The sequence below is a fragment of the Acinonyx jubatus genome, chromosome B2 (genome assembly GCF_027475565.1).
Source record: "Acinonyx jubatus isolate Ajub_Pintada_27869175 chromosome B2, VMU_Ajub_asm_v1.0, whole genome shotgun sequence".
Classification (NCBI taxonomy): domain Eukaryota; kingdom Metazoa; phylum Chordata; class Mammalia; order Carnivora; family Felidae; genus Acinonyx; species Acinonyx jubatus.
The window spans coordinates 129,823,368-129,839,464 of record NC_069385.1 but is presented as its reverse complement, the minus strand read 5'-3'; the positions used below and the strand labels follow the sequence as shown (position 1 = coordinate 129,839,464).

The window sequence follows — 16,097 nt, the reverse complement described above, 5'->3', positions numbered from 1 at the left end:
TGATGTGGTTTTTGGAAAAATACCCTGAAATCCTTTGAAATTTAAGAGTTAATGTTTATTTAGACATATCACCTATATGACAAATTCTTGATGTAAATGATTTTGAATTTCCTATTGGCCAAAATATGTATCATATATTTTTTACTGTAAATCCATATAAATGATGTCTATTTGTGAATTTGTATCTTTAAACTTTTTTTCCTTTGCCCCCACCTGCAAAGCAGAAACATTGCTAGACATAAAAATATTCATGATGGGAATATTATTATTATTATTGGATTTGTTTTCTTCTCTTGGTGACGTTTGAAGTTTAAGCCTAGACATAGGCTCCTTTCCTTCTCTGAATGATCATGTCTGATGAAATAGCAAAAACAGAAAATATACTTTCTTTTTAAAGCCCTTGGTGGAGAATTAAAACAACTCTTAAGCCACCCAATTCATACAGACAGGAAGTACGCAGCACAAAACTCTGGAGCCCTCAACTCCCACTACAAATGTGGCCATGTCACGTCATGGACCAGCGAGAAGCCCCAGATGGCAGAACCAGAGACCACAGAGGACAAGGAAGTTCCTCTCCGAAAGCAAAACTGAGTTCTAAGCAAGGAATGTCACTCACAGCCAGGACTTCATAACAGCTGTCCAAAAGGATTTCATCATTACCGTGGACGGCAATTACTACGTATAATGCAATTTTCTGTTTTCTGAATGGGCTATTTATTACAGTCATCCTGTCTCTATTCCACCATGCACATTGGCTAAAGTGGAGGAGACAGGAACCTTGCAACTAATTTAGCCATCTAATAAATCATTCGCAATCTTTATAGATTAAATGATTCAAGCAAAACATGAAATATATAGATAGATGGATAGATAGATAGATAATGTCTAAACGATATCTAATTCAGGAATTTCCAAGTCTTAAGATCTGTAATATTTTCACATCCTCCTTAGTGAAAGGCTTTATAATCAAGGTCTTCATTAAACTACTTTAGGCTACTTTCCTTGTCTCTGCCTATAACCTCTTTACCCACCAATGATATTTGTCCAAAGACTTCCTAATGTCCTTCCAGGTCCCACAATTCAGTATAAATAAAAGGAAGCCTGTAGCTGAAGAAATAGTCCACTGTGTTAGTTTATGTCAGCCCCTGCCCTGCCCCTACCCCCTTACCCCCTCCAAGCAGACCCTGAGATAAAGATTTGAGTCCTCAGAGTTTATTTGGAAGGTGAACCCAGGAGATACTGTGAGAGAAAGGGGAAGTGAGAAAAGGAAGGGAAGAAAGACGATAAAAGGTGCTTTATCAAGTAATTTGCCCTTGAATGGCTACAGTCTCATGGCCTTAGGAAACTGTAAGAGATCCTCTAGAATGTGCACCTCACTGCCATCCCATCCATGGATGAGAGAATTCATCTGGGTCTCACTGAGGACGCTCCTTCATGGCAGCATCTTCCCAGTACTCTGAGGCTGTTGCATGCCCAGGCAGAGCAGACTCCATGGGCCAGAGAATGCCCTCAGGCAAAGGGAAGCAGTTGCCAGCAACTGGAAGCCAAACCAAATTAATACATAACTGGTGAGGGGCAAGGTGATGGTAATCTCATCTATACTAAGGAAAAGTTATTATGTTATGAGTTGTTTTGGAAGCTGGATATTTAGTCTATTTTGGATATACAGCATGATGCTACTTTGCTAATATTTTGGTAGAAAGAAACTATTTTTCATTTTATCTGAATCATGAAAGGCAAAGTCTTCTGGGAATAAGTCCTAGATAGAAGGCTAACTGATAATATTTTCTGAGTACCACCAGGAATGCTGATAGGAAAGTAGCTTCAGATACTTTAAGCTTAGCTGCTTCTAACTTACTCTGTGTGTTCTTTCCCTGCCAAATTCCATAGTGAATAGAGCAAACATTGAACATTCAGCCTGAGTGAGAAGACTTTGGGATTGCAAGCCACCAAGTTGGGGGAGTTCTTGCCCCTGCAGCTTAACAGTAACAGATATATTCCATTTACCCCTTCAGTTAAATTCTCCACCCTCCTCTGCTGCAGGAAGCCAGCCTGTAAAGAGTATACCAATGAGCTGTCTTGCCCTCTGGCTTCTGCGTGAGTTCAACCACTAGAGACCTGGCAGGAGATTAGAGGGAGAGAAGAGAGTGGGAACAGAGTATTCATAATCCCTTAACTCCCTATCTGTGGGTCACTGTGGGTTGCTGGTTCCTCCCCATAAAGATCATGGCTCTTCACAAGGTGGTCCCTCCACAAGACTCTCCTTCCAGGTAATTTACCTCTTCAGATCTATAGGTGAAAATTGGCTCTGAGTGACTAGTGTTGGGGTACTTCTCCTTGATGGTTCTCCTATATCCCACCTACATTTTCACAAATGGCCCCTTTATTAAATATTCCTTGAAATATTCTTTGGAATGAATCATCTATTTCCTGCTGGGACATCAACTGATACATTATTCTAACCTATACCATCTGGTTTTGTTTTTCTGTAATAAAACATCACATCATGATGGCATTCTTCCTGAACCACTGTGGTTTCCACTACATTCAACCTTGCCAAAATCAAGGAAGAGACTGGGAGATCTAAATTCCACTGTCATCTCAACATTATTTATGCAATAGAACTCTTTCCTCAGACAATGATGTCTTTATATCTGAGAGAGCAAGTGTTCCATCCAAATTGCATATCTATTGCTCCATTGACCAACCCCAACCTATTTTTTAAATGCAGTACTGATTCTTCAGTACTTTAGGGAAGGTTTCTAATGTAAGATCTTTGATATTATTTCTTCTTCCCCATGTTACTCCCTCAACTCTACCCCAGGTTGAGTCTGTTTTTGTTTTACGTGTGGAAAGGACAATTTTCATAAAAGTCATATTTGTTGAGAATTGATTAGTAATTCCAAATACTGGATCTTAGTAGGAGGTAAGGACTGACATGCTTCAAGTGTTATAAATCAATGCATTAAGTCAAGGTAAGAATTGAACAGATTATTTAACTACTTGGAACCAGGGAAGACTTGTTTTATCCCACACTTAAGTGTTCAACAACATCACCTAAGGAAAATTATAAAAGGATCTCAAATATATGTATTACAATTTCAAAAAGAAACAGAAACTAGTAAATTAGAGATTATCATCTATGGAATATGTTCAAACACACTGTTTAACAAGCCTATATTTAAAATTATTATAAGTGAAAGTAATTTTGCCATTACAGGTAATTTATGTTGTATGTAAATTAGACTTACCGAATCATCTTATAGAATTCTAGTCCAAGTTTGTTAAAGACAAATGGACATTTTTTTTTCTCCTACTGAAAATTACCATTTTGTTTTTCCCTCCTGAGCATTGCTTCTTTACCCTTGAATGCCACTATTTACATAGTGTTTCACAATTTAAAATCCTTTCCACATACAATGCTGGTTCATCTAACAGTCCTTTGAGCATCTAATGGCAATAATGAGCACTCTCTCTAGAGTTCTGTTCATGGGCCTATATACATATACCACTGCATTGCAATTATGGAAGGTTCATTGATTTCCTAAAATCCATGCAATGGTGAATAACTCCTGTAATTTATAAGTTAATCCTCACAACACTTCTATGAGATAGGTTTTGTTATTCCCATTTTTCAACTGAAAAGATTAAGCCACAAAGAAGCTAAATGATTCGCCCAAGTGAGGCAGAAGAATTTGGTGTTAAATTCAAACCTAACTCTATATCAAATGTGCTCCCCTTTGTCCCATGATGCCCTCCTGCTTCGGTTAGTGTGGGTCATCACCTATATTCCACTATAAAGCATTTTATGTCAATAAGGTAGAATCAATATTTATTGAATGAGAATTCCAGGATATCTAAAGTTTTCTGAATAAGTTACGGGCTAATAATCTCATCTGATCTTCAAATGATAGCTCCATTTTTATTTTAGATTCAATTGAATTTCTGGTCTATAAAGCATTTTCAGTTTATCTTATGGTGTTATAGAAAGTTAAAAGGCAATATCTATGCCCCAAATATAGATTTGGCTCATTATTTCAACAGTGTTTCCTCTCCTCTGTTTGCCTCTCAGCATTTATGCCCAACCTACCACCTTGGACTCTGGACCCACTGCCTGGACCTACTGATATCCAATTGTCGGTGTGGGGAAGAGAATGACGAAGATACTTGAGTACACATAAGAAGGCCTGATTCTAATGCATTTTGCCACTTAGCAGGTGAATTACCTTAAGTAAACCACTTATTTTCTCTGAGTAATAATTTCCTTACCTGAAAATGAGGATGATATTGTCCACATCTATGTCTCAGGGCATAGAAAGTATCCAACAAGATATACTGCCTGAGAAAGCACTTCAGAAATGTTTAAAGCAGCATACACTTAGGTTGCTGTTATTAGAGTCAGCAAAGATGCCTCCATCAGCAAAACCAGCATTAAATTTTTTAAAAGTAAGAATAGTGAGATTATTCATCCATTAAATTACTCACTGCAAATGTCCAGCCATCACTATTATGTTCTACATGTTGATGCTGCTTTATTATAAGAAACTGACTACATTGAGCTCACTTATCCAGCCAACTTTGCAGAAGAGCTTGTGTCCTGGTTCCCAAATTGAACATAAACCAACACATGAGTCACTTAACAAACTCAGTGACCTTGCGTGATGCAGGGATTTATCTAGTGAAATTGTATGGGAGATTTACTGTCTGGTATTAAATTACTATTTCATTATAAATAGCACCAACCTAATTGTCTTTAAAAAGTAATCTTCAGTAACATCTTCAAATAAAGAGGGATCAATTACTTCTCAATATATGTGGGATTTTTAAAGATATTGTTGCATAACCTGTTTGGTAGATTTCTCAGAATTTTTCAATGCAGTAAAGGCTTATTTTACCAACTTTCTTGCGTCCTAATGGTTGAGTGAACAACACTGCAGTATGTCTTTCAACACATGGATTAAGCCCTTCTGTAAATGAAGCCAGTAGAATTATATCACTTGAGTACAAAACATGCAAGGCAAATATAAACTATGAGTAAAAATCAAAAGGAGTCAGAGAAGACCCATAAGCAACTGTTTTCCAGGACTATAAAATCCAGTTAGGGAAACTGGCTCTGAAAAAGCTGAAAAAAATAATGAAATTCCTAGTGTTGTACAGATCTTTTTAAAGAAGAAATTAAGCTCAAATGTAATTCCTTGAAAAGGCAAGTTTTATTACATGATGGCTAACCTATGACTCTACCACAAACAATAACTGCAGTCACTTCAGTGACTTTTTACATTTCATAGTCAGGTTCTCTTAGGTTGCAAATCTGTAGCAATTAAAATGTCCATGAATAAAACAACTGAGGATAGTAATCTCAGGCTTCAAACATGCGTATACAAAGTTTTCTCATTTTATATTTTCTTTAGCAACTCATTACTATCATGCACCCCCAGTCAGTCTCATGGTCAAATTCAGGATTAATCAGTCAGTGCAGTGTTTTCTCCAGCTATGACTAACCTGAAGGTTTTCTGTACTCATTCATTATCCCGGGGTGGCATCTCAGTGTCAAGGGATCTATTTAGTATCACAGAATCAGTGGGATTGGAAGGATGTCTGGCTCTCAACCACCACCTTCTCACCATGGTCAAATGTTGAGACATTCACACCTTATCTTCTTTCTCGCCATTGGTATCTAGTATTGCAATCTCCCCATTCCCACCGGGTCTTGGATCATTACTCCATGCAAGTCACCTTGCATCCTTGAAGCCCCTGCTGAGAGGCTTCTTCATGTCTACCAGCTGTCTCTCCACTACCAGTGTGCCCCTCGAAAGAGGGAGCGGAGAGAAAGAATGTTATGTAAAATGTAATGTTGATGTATAGACTTTAGAAATCACTCCTACTCTAAAGGTGCTTGCAATCCAAAGAAAGCATTAACTTAATAGTTCTCTGTTTTTCTCAGAGTGGCCACACCAAACTTTACCCACTTGAGTATGGGCTTTGGATTCAGATGGCTGGGATCAAACCCAAGCCCTACCTGTGGAAGAGTTTCTGGTTTTACTTTGGATATCCCATCGATGCAACAAATTGAACAGTAGCCCCCTCATAAGGTTGCTCCACAGATAATAGATCTAAAAATAATTAAAACATTGTCTAATAATCTCTAAAGAAGTCATCTCCAGTCTCATCATCATTATATCTCCTTCTTTCCATTCCCTCTTTCACCCACTCCTACTCATAGAAATGTGTCTGGGTTGATGGCTCCAGTGAAAAAACAGCGGAGCTAACACTGAGTTAAATAAGTGGGACACCATGTTGGTCAGGAGAAGACATTTTTACCAGATCCCACATACTGTTCGCAATCCTGTCATATTTGCCTATGAGTGTATAGCATTCTTTATTGCTCTGCAAAAAAATTTTCCCCAAATTCCTAAAATAGATTCTTTCAATGTGAACACAGAAGGCTAACATTTGGATCCAGTCATTAAAATCTATTTAATTTTATAACCAGAAGCCGGGGTGGGATATTTGAAGTAAGAAAGGAATGCATGAATTCTGTCAGCTTTCATCTGTTTCCTTTCCTAAAAGTATCCAATTGTAAAGCCAAAGAACTAGTTCTTCCTAAGTCGTGGAGTGAAAAAGCTCCAAAGATTAAATCAATCCAGAATCACCTCATGGGTAACTAGCCCAGTAAGTTAATTACAGGATTCTTTGTTGCTTTTTTTTTTATTGTGGGTAAGAGTTCTTGATGCAATATTTTTGGTTAATTGAAGATTTTCTTTAAAACTATGCAAGACAGCCAGCAAATAGTGCATTTATGTATGTAATAGAAATGGTTGTAATATATCATTAAGGCACTCCAGGGCATGTTTTATTGGTTCATTAATACAGTACATGCCTTAGGTGTATTCAACCACTCGGGGCCTATATTAATGGACCAATAAAATATACCCGGGAGTGCCTTAATGCCACCCTAATATGGCTAAGTTTAAATTAATTTTTTCAGGCTTATCTTTTTAAAAATCATTTTTCCCCACTTGGGAAGATAGATTCCTTTACAGGGGGAAAAGTTCATGGTGACAGAATAAGAAGAAGCAGGATAATGAAAATCTTTTTTGTTCCATCAGTTTTCTAAAATGTTTCATCCTTTCAGATCCATTTCTAATCGTCTGCATTCTACATCCAGTGTCTTCCCACATCTTCCATGGAAATCAATAATCTTATGGCTAAGATCAGGGAGATAACAACTATTCTTGGAAGTAACAGATCAATGTGCCAGCAAATGTCATGTCTAGCTATAAAAGCCAATCACCTTTCAATATTCTACCTGACCAGGACAAATGCTTACACTGATTTAAGGACCAGCTTTTCATCTACCTCCTGTCACCTTGTGTAATCAAGGAATCATGCTTCCCTACAAAAAGAAAAATATTCTTCCCAATCATCCACATTATACTTCTCTTTCAGCTTTACAAAAGTTCTTGATTTCCACTTTGGTTCACTGAGGAATCTTCTTTAAGAAGAGAAATGTGTAGAAGAAAGAAAAAGCATTGAATCCAGTTGAATGAAAATCTTGGTCTTACCATCTACTTGTTCTGATACTGATCTGGAAGCTTCTAGTTCCTCCTCAGCAAAATGTGTACAATAATGTCTATCTCATAGGAATAGAATGAATGTTAAATGAGAGAATTCATGTAAAACACTTGGTATAATGCCTGGCATGTAGCAACTACTGGATAAGTGTTAGGTTTTATTAACCTGTGAAATGCTATGGAAGAGACCAAGGTGAATGCAACAGTTGAACAGCATGAACTTCCTAAAGAAATGCTGAAAAGTTGAGAATCCTGTCTATGAAAAGCAGATCTCCCTCACTCCTTCCTGTTTTTCTTTTCCTATTACCAGTGAGATACATACCTTTAAAGGTTACTTAAAAAACAAACAGAGTGTAATCCAGGACTTATAAATGCCATAAGTAAGGCCTACTCTGTGGGGGTGGGGTAATGGAAAGTCTGTCACCATCTTCAAAGAGGTTATCCGTTACTTGGAATAACCATATAATATGGAAGAATATAAAATAACAATACAAGATTGATCAATTGTAGGTGCCACCTAAGTTTTAATTCATTTTTGGACATAATGGAAGAAAGCTCTGTACACAGGATTGATCAGAAAAGGAGTCAGCCGGCCAGTAGGATCTATACAGGCCCATTTGCTTAGTGAAGAAGGAAGTAAACATTGAAACCGGCCATGGTGAATTCAGAAGGCAGAGGTGGAAATATTCCACAGTGGGGAATGAAACAAAGGCATGTGTAACATTGAAACCGGCCATGGTGAATTCAGAAGGGAGAGGTAGAAATATTCCACAGTGGGGAATGAAACAAAAACCAGCGAGTTTTTGAGGAATGACTTTGGGGGCACTAGCAGGAGATGCAGTAGGCTGGGTGGTGTGGAGAACTCTGCCTTTCAGGTGATGATGGAAAACCAGTGTAGGGGTTTGGATCAGGAAATGTCCTGAAATAAAAGCAGTATTTTTTAAGTAGTCGAATTACCAGTCTGTCTGGAAAGTGGAGTAGAGAGAAATGATACCAGAGGCACCAATTGAGGGAATATTATTCTATACTATGTTTGAATTCGGAGGGACCTGTACAAGTTGCTGAAGGGAAGACTGAAGAATGTGAATGCAAAAAAAAAAAAAATGTTCGTGAAGAGCATTTGATTGTGGTATGCAAGAGAGAGGAAAGGTAAAAGAACAACTGAGAGGCTGAAGAAATGGGAGTGTTAAATAACTATTTGCTCCATTCGATTTCTTATATTCCATTTGCTCCGTTTAGAAATAATTTTCCAAGTACTTGTTCTATGAGCTTCACATACTCTTGAGTAAGAATAAAACAGGATGAATGGCAGAATAGAGCCAATGTCATTATTAGGAAATACAGTGAAAAAGTACAGGGGCGCCTGGGTGGCTCAGTCGGTTAAGCATCCGACTTTAGCTCAGGTCATGATCTCGTGGTTTGCGAGTTCAAGCCCCACGTCGGGCTCTGTGCTGACAGCTCAGAGCCTGGAGCCTGCTTCAGATTCTGTGTCTCCCTCTCTCGCTGCCCCTTCCCTGCTCATGCTCTGTCTCTCTTTCTCTCTCAAAAATAAACATTAAAAAAATTTTTTAAAAAAGTACGTACCCCGACAAAGGTGGGTCAGTCAAGTGCATTAATTTTATGTCTGAAGAAAACCACTTTGTCAATGATCACAGCACAAAGTATGGCAAAACTTGAACACGTCATTGAAATGTTTCTGTCATTTCAAGTCATGCCATGCTTCATGCATTTCCTTCATTTTGCCAAAATGAGTCCCTTCCTCTGTGCTCTGTCTTCTCCTTTCTGCTTACCTAAATAATATTTACTCTCGAAGGCCCACTTTATCCAAGAAACTTTCCCTAACTACTCAAACAGTGACTGAGCCCCCTCTCCCTCCTTGAAGTTCTAGAGCCCTTGCTGAATTAGCCACTTAAATTAGCACTTAATTATGTATGTCTGCAACACACAAGTCTGTGTCACTCTCAGGGTGATTGTGCTATAAAATACTGTATCCCCACTTATTAATTCAAGTAAAATATTAATTTCTTAGTTCAAAGTTACATGTTATTATAAGCATTAACTGTAACTGTCATGGAAATAGGAAAGGTGTCATTTATTTTTATATTTTTGCCAAAATTACATGAAAGAAACTTTTCATAAATACCTTATGGCTTATTGGGACGTTTACACAATTATTTGAACAGTTAAGAAAATACATACCTTTTTGTTCAAATATCTGCCCCAACTCAAAGATGACAAGGCCAGGGGGGTCTCATTGACAGTTCACAGGGGCGTGTGTTCCAGACAGCCATAGTGAGGTGAGCCGGGCATGAGGGTAATGAAGGTCTGCCCATCTGAGGTTGTACAGAGAAAGAAAACCCAGAACGTTAGGAGAAGCCAAAATCCATTAAGGAAAGCAATGAGTAAAAGCCAGAGAGAACAAAATCTGAATGTGGAAGCCAAAGAGCCGGAGGCAGATCAAAGCTGGGGTGTATTGCCAAGAGTGAGAGCTGGAATTAGTGAGAAACCCAGTGATAGCGTATCAGCTCTGGTGTTGAAAATTTCAAGCAATTGCTTAAAAATAGCTTGGAGCATCTGAGATAGACTTAATCATACTGAGTAAAGGATACTTTTCTAATATTTCTTGACACTTTCGAAATCTGTTTTTTAATGTGTTTGTATTTGGGGGGACCCAGCCTCATGGGTTAATCATGAATTTCAATAATTTGCCCCAAATTCAAATTTTTGAAATGCAGAGTTTCTATGTGTCCTATGTATAAGTTAAAGTTTTTCACTACCTGTACAAATGTAAAAAAACGACATGTCACCTACAGACGTTGAAGCTGACAACATATTTTAGTAATCAGCGCACGTGATTCATTCTTAACTGAAACCTATCAGATTGGAAGACAGGAATTTTATAGATTTCCAGGCACATGGCTCAGATTTAATTATCAACTAAGAATCTCCAAGTAAATTCCAGTTTTGCAAATAGCTATTTAAGACTATCTCATAGAACCTGAAAATTTCCCCCAGTCATCTCTATAACTTAGGCTCAAAAAGTAGATTTGTCACAGATGGTCTTTTACACTACCATGGAAATAATTGTTCCAATCTTTCTGGAAGGCAATTTGGCAGTTCATATTAAAAGCTTGCAAATGTCCTTATCCTTTGACAGCGAAATCCTGTTGTGCTGTTTGTGAATTTTTCCCAAAGAAACAGTTACGAATGTGTACAAATATGTCTCCACAATGATATTCATTGCATCAGTGTTAATAATAGCTAAAACAACCAAAAATTCAAAGGTATAAAATAGGAGTGTGGTGAAGTAAACTATGAAAAATCCGTATAATGAAACTAATTAGCAGAAACAAAATTGTTGTGGAAGAACATTTAATGAATACAGATGCAAGTTACAAACAGCGTACAATGGCTGATCCTCTGAGAATTAATGAAAGAGAAAGAACAAGTTGGCTCAAGCTATTAATATTTTTTCTCTCTCATTGTTTTTAGAAAAGTTGAGTTCCTTCAAAGGTGCCACATGATCTGGTTCTGACCTGCTGTTCCAGCTTTGTCTCTGCCACCTTCCTTTTTGCTCACCACTCCCCAGGCATTTGGGCCTCTGGGAACTTGCCAATGGCCTTCCATCCTCAGGGCCTGGCCACTCCCAGTTCCTTCCATCTAGAATGTTCTTCTCCCATTCACCACTCCCACCCTCTTACCCAGGCTCTGCTCAAACTTCAGACTGAAACACATTGTCACAATATTCACCCCTTCCCCTAGTCTACAATAGGTCCCCATGTCATGCATCCTAAGAGAACCTTGGACTCTGTTTTCATAGCATTGGAGTCTGTTGCAATCATAGAATCCTTTTGTGACTCTCTGTTTAATATCTGTTATCTCTGATATTCTATAAACTCTATAAAGGCACAAAATATGTATTGTACATATTAGGTACTCAAATTGTTACAGAGCATAGGATAAATGGATAAAATTATGAGTATTATTTATTTTCCTCTCTTGTCATTATAAGTTTTTGTAGCAAGCGTGCATAATTTCTGTAATAAAAAAAACAAAAAATCTAATTATAAAAAAAGTTGATATGAAATATTCTAAAATTAAACAAAATTAAGTTTGGGAATGTACTCGAATTATTCAGGTTATATCAACACCCCAATTTGCTTGCTAATATAAACTAGACCATGACTTTGAAATTAGGGTTTTACATGTTGAAACCTCATCACACATTTTAAACTTGAATTTGACTTCATATTTTTCATTGTTGCTTGTTGAAAGGATTTGTTTTATTTTGGTTTGTTTTATTAATTTATTTTCAAGTTAGTTAACATACAATGTAGTCTTGGCTTCAGGAGTAGAGCCCAGTGATTCATCTCCTACATAAGACCCCAGCAGACATCCCTCCAAAAATGCCCTTCTTAATGCCTGTCACCCGTTTAGCCCATCCCCCTAGCCATCTCCCTTCCAGCAACCCTCAGTTTGTTTTCAGTATTTAAGTCTTGTATGGTTTGCCTCCCTCTCTGTTTTTATCTTATTTTTCCTTCCCTTCCCCCATGTTCATCTGTTGAGTTTCTCAAATTTTTTTCACGGCAATCATTAGAAACTCCTCAGAGTAAGAATCTACATACCATGCAGGAAGTCTCTGTGTGGATGGTGAAAGGAATTTTGCCTTAAGTTAACAAGCTACTTCTCAGATAATAAGTACTAAAATAGGAATTTCATGGGTCAAATAAAAAGAAGAGATAGCTCTTAAATTGTGGAATGGTTCAATGGTATGTGTGAACTGATAATATCTTGCCCTACTCTTTCCTTTTAGCCTTGACCTATGCAACAAAGAATTTGGTCTCCACCACTCCGCCAATTTGAACATGAATTGCCAACCTAGTACATGATCCAGTCTTAGTTCATGATTCTTTTTTGATGAGAACAGATCCGTATGTTTGTACTTGTTTTAGGCTAGTTTTTTTTCTCCTTAAGTTGCTTCTCTGTTTTTAAGCACATAAAATGTATTTCAACACTTAACAACACAAGAAGTATAATCAAGGGCTACAAAATGTTCCAGCGAAGGTTCTCTTTTGAAGTGATAACCAAGCATTGCTACACAGGCTGACTACATGGTAGCTTAATGGTACGTTATAAAAACCCTTTTCAACATTAAACAGGAAAGTAAACCTGCCAAATTTACTTTAAAATGCAAAATTAATTTCCTGCCACGATCTCATTGCCAAAATGATTTCTTGCAATGCTGAAAGTTTGTAAGTTAAGTCTCTTCCTAAAAATTGAAAGTTGAGTGCTATGTTCCTAATTAAGACTCAAGTTATTATTTTTACAGGAGAAAAAATAATAACAAATATAGTCCCTCCTCTTCAGGTGATCTGAATTGTTTAATATGTATGTAAGATTCTTGATAATATTTTTAAGTTCATTATTATTAACTTTGACAAAAATACTGTTCTGTAGTCAACGACAATTTTACTAAAATCACATGTAACTGCGATATTATAAATGCCTCATCTTGGCTTTCTTACAATCTATCCAAATTCAGTGTTTCTGGTGTAGCCACTTGAGTTCACATTAGATTTATCTCACCCTATAAAAGCACAATTCATTAAACAGACTAGTCTATTTAAACTAAGGCAATTTTATCACAGTCAATTCAATTATTTAACACTGCTTTTTTAACTCACTACTTAAAGCTTTCTTTTGACAAGTATTCCTTTAAATAAATGAGTTGTAATTTAAAGAATGAAAAAAGATTAAGTTCCTTTACAATATATGCAATTAGCCTATAGGGAGATGTTTTTCTGACACAAAACGAAGTTTTCTTTGAAAGTTAGACTGAATTTCAAGTAACAAGAGCCACCAAGTTTATTTTTCAACAGAAATAAACAAAAAGGCGCTTCCTCTGTATAGTTAACTTTCTTTTTTCGTGTTGCTTGAATTTCATTTAAGGAAGTAACTTCTTGGCCAAGCTTACATAATTAAAGAATCAGATTGATCATCTGAATAATTTATTCCAAAGATAATATAACCTGGACTATGTGGAATTGGCTTCCTCATCCTACTAAATGATAATCTGGTAAGTGACTTTATAAAGTCATAATAAATGCCAAAATGAAAGTTTAATAGCTGCCTACTCCACTGCTAACAAAAGCAACTTGAGCTGGTGTGCCAAGTTCTTTTACAAAATTTCCCCCCAAGATGCTTTGTTTAAAATTATTCAGAGGCTTGGGGCGCCTGGGTGGCTCAGCCAGTTAAGCGGCCAGTTTCAGTTTATGTCAAGATCTTACGGTGGTAGGTTGGAGCCCCACGTAGGGCTCTGTGCTGACAGCTCTGAGCCTGCTTCTGTTCCTGGGTCTCCCTCTGTCTCTGCCCCTCCCCCATTCACGCTCTGTCTCTCTCTGCCTTTCAAAAATGAATGAATGTTAAAAAAAAAATTAAAATTATTAAGAGGCTTAAATTTTATTCCATATTACAAATATGAACTGCAGATTACACGAACGGAATTACGAATGGCACCGTCATCAAAGAAAAAGGAAGGTAGATGTGTTTAGGACACAGTATATTCACCGAATAGTGGCTTCATAAAGGCGATGTCATTAATTTTTCCTGCGAGTTATCCTAGAAAAACAAGGTGAAAAGAGTCAAAGGAACATGGCACATGTTCCAAGAGGATTACCATGATTTATTTTATTTATTTTATTTTTTGAGAGGGAGAGAGAAAGAGTGTGAGCGAGCTCAAGTGAGGGAGGAGCAGAGGGAGAGAGACAGGGAGAGAATCTTAAGCAGGCTCCATGCTCAGTGTGGTGGAGGGTTTTATTTGTTGGTTTTTTGTTTTTCTTTTTGTTTTGTTTTGTTTTGTTTTGTTTTGTTTTAAGTAGGCTTCATGCTCAGTGCAGAGCCCAATGCAAGGCTTGAACTCATGACCCTGAGGTCAAGACCTAAGCTGAGATCAAGAGTTCCATGCTTAACCTATTGAGCCACCCAGGCACCCCTGATTTTGATAGGTATTACATGAAATGAGTCTCATGACTATTAGGTCAGGTTTCACGTAGTGTTGCTTCTTAATGGAAATACTCAAAATATATTCTTATTACTAAAATATTTGAGGGAAAGGGAATTTTTGGAACTTGGCCTCTCATGAATTGTTTTTGTTTCTCCTTTCTTTTTCTATTAAGAAATAGGTTTGGGTGACTTTTATTTTTCTGGTATAACCACTCATCATACTTTAATAAACAAACCATGGATCAAATTACTTCCTTTAGTATAGATTAGTGAATTAATAACTTTTATCAAAAAGAATTAAATAATTGTCCAGAATGAAATCTTTCATTATATTGGAATCACCTAGAAATTAAATGCTGCATGCTGGGATAAACCAAAATCATCTACTCATTACCTGAAAAAATATTCCTAAATTTGAAGATAGCTTTGTATGCCCCCTGGACTTACTTTGTACCTTCCATATCCAAAAAATGAAATACATAATTTTTAACAAAACATTACAATATTTTCATAGGATATAAGTGTCAATTTTAACCAGTAATAAATAGTAAAACCTAAGAGCCAAGTTGGATATTATCCAGAATGCCTCATTTTGGTGTTAATTCAAGTGAATTAATTACCTAATTTAGGACTACGAGGGTAAGCCAAGCTATACCTGGAAGGAAATGAAAGAAAAGTCTAGACAAAAGTTTCAAAACAAAATACGGTCATGGTGTGTCTGTTTATTTCAGAGACTTATTTTATCCCTGCCTTTCACTTTCTCCAGTAGAGGGGCCTAACACACTAGTCAGATCTTTCTCCACTCTAAACACATTCTTTGGGCCTTATACGCATCACCACTGACAAATGGTGGCCATAACTGAGGGCACTCAAGTTCGTGGCGGGATCCTTGTAGTGGTCAGAGCTGATACCAGCAGATCAAGCAATAGAGTCAGTAGTCACGAAATGTGCCTCCACTGAAAGCAACTAAATTCTTTGTCCTCAAGTCTATCATAAAGCACGAGGTTGTATCTCTTTGATCAACCTCCAAATTCCATTTTTATATCATTATTTCACTTTGCCAATTGAAAAGATTTTCTTCTGTAATTAAATTCCTTCAGTAGCATGTATATGATACATGGGATTTGTGATTGTTATTGTCATCTACTTGATGTCGGGCTGATGATTTCTCATGAGTTAACACTAAGAGTTGGGAGTCTTAGGATGAAACAGGTTGGATCCAGATTAAAAGGATTTGGGCAGACCATAGAGACATTCCTATGCACCCAGAGGAGATACATATGCCAGTGTTTGCCAGTACAACTCTACCTTATGTCGTCAAGAAGAGACAAGAACTTTTCTACTACTCTCAAGAACGTTTCTACTCTTCTGGGTTCTTTTCCCTTATAATTGTCTGTTCTCACATTTTCTTTATCATTCTCTATGCTTCTCAAATTTATAAAGAGAGAAATAATTTAGAAATATTGTATCTGGGGCAGCTGGGTGGCTCAGTCAGTTAAGTGTCTGACTTTGGCTCAGGTC

General features: G+C 37.2%; 1 long non-coding RNA gene across 1 annotated transcript in view; it reads right to left on the bottom strand.

The window, feature by feature from the left end:
- Positions 1-11,338, bottom strand: part of LOC113593874 (uncharacterized) — a 33,780-nt gene extending 22,442 nt beyond the window's left edge. Inside the window, exons 1-2 of the long non-coding RNA XR_003414238.2 lie at positions 11,111-11,338; positions 9,774-9,907 (exon numbers count right to left, since the gene is read on the bottom strand). This is a non-coding gene — a long non-coding RNA (uncharacterized LOC113593874). The remainder of the gene's footprint in view (positions 1-9,773; positions 9,908-11,110) is intronic.
- Between the last annotated feature and the right edge of the window lie 4,759 nt (positions 11,339-16,097).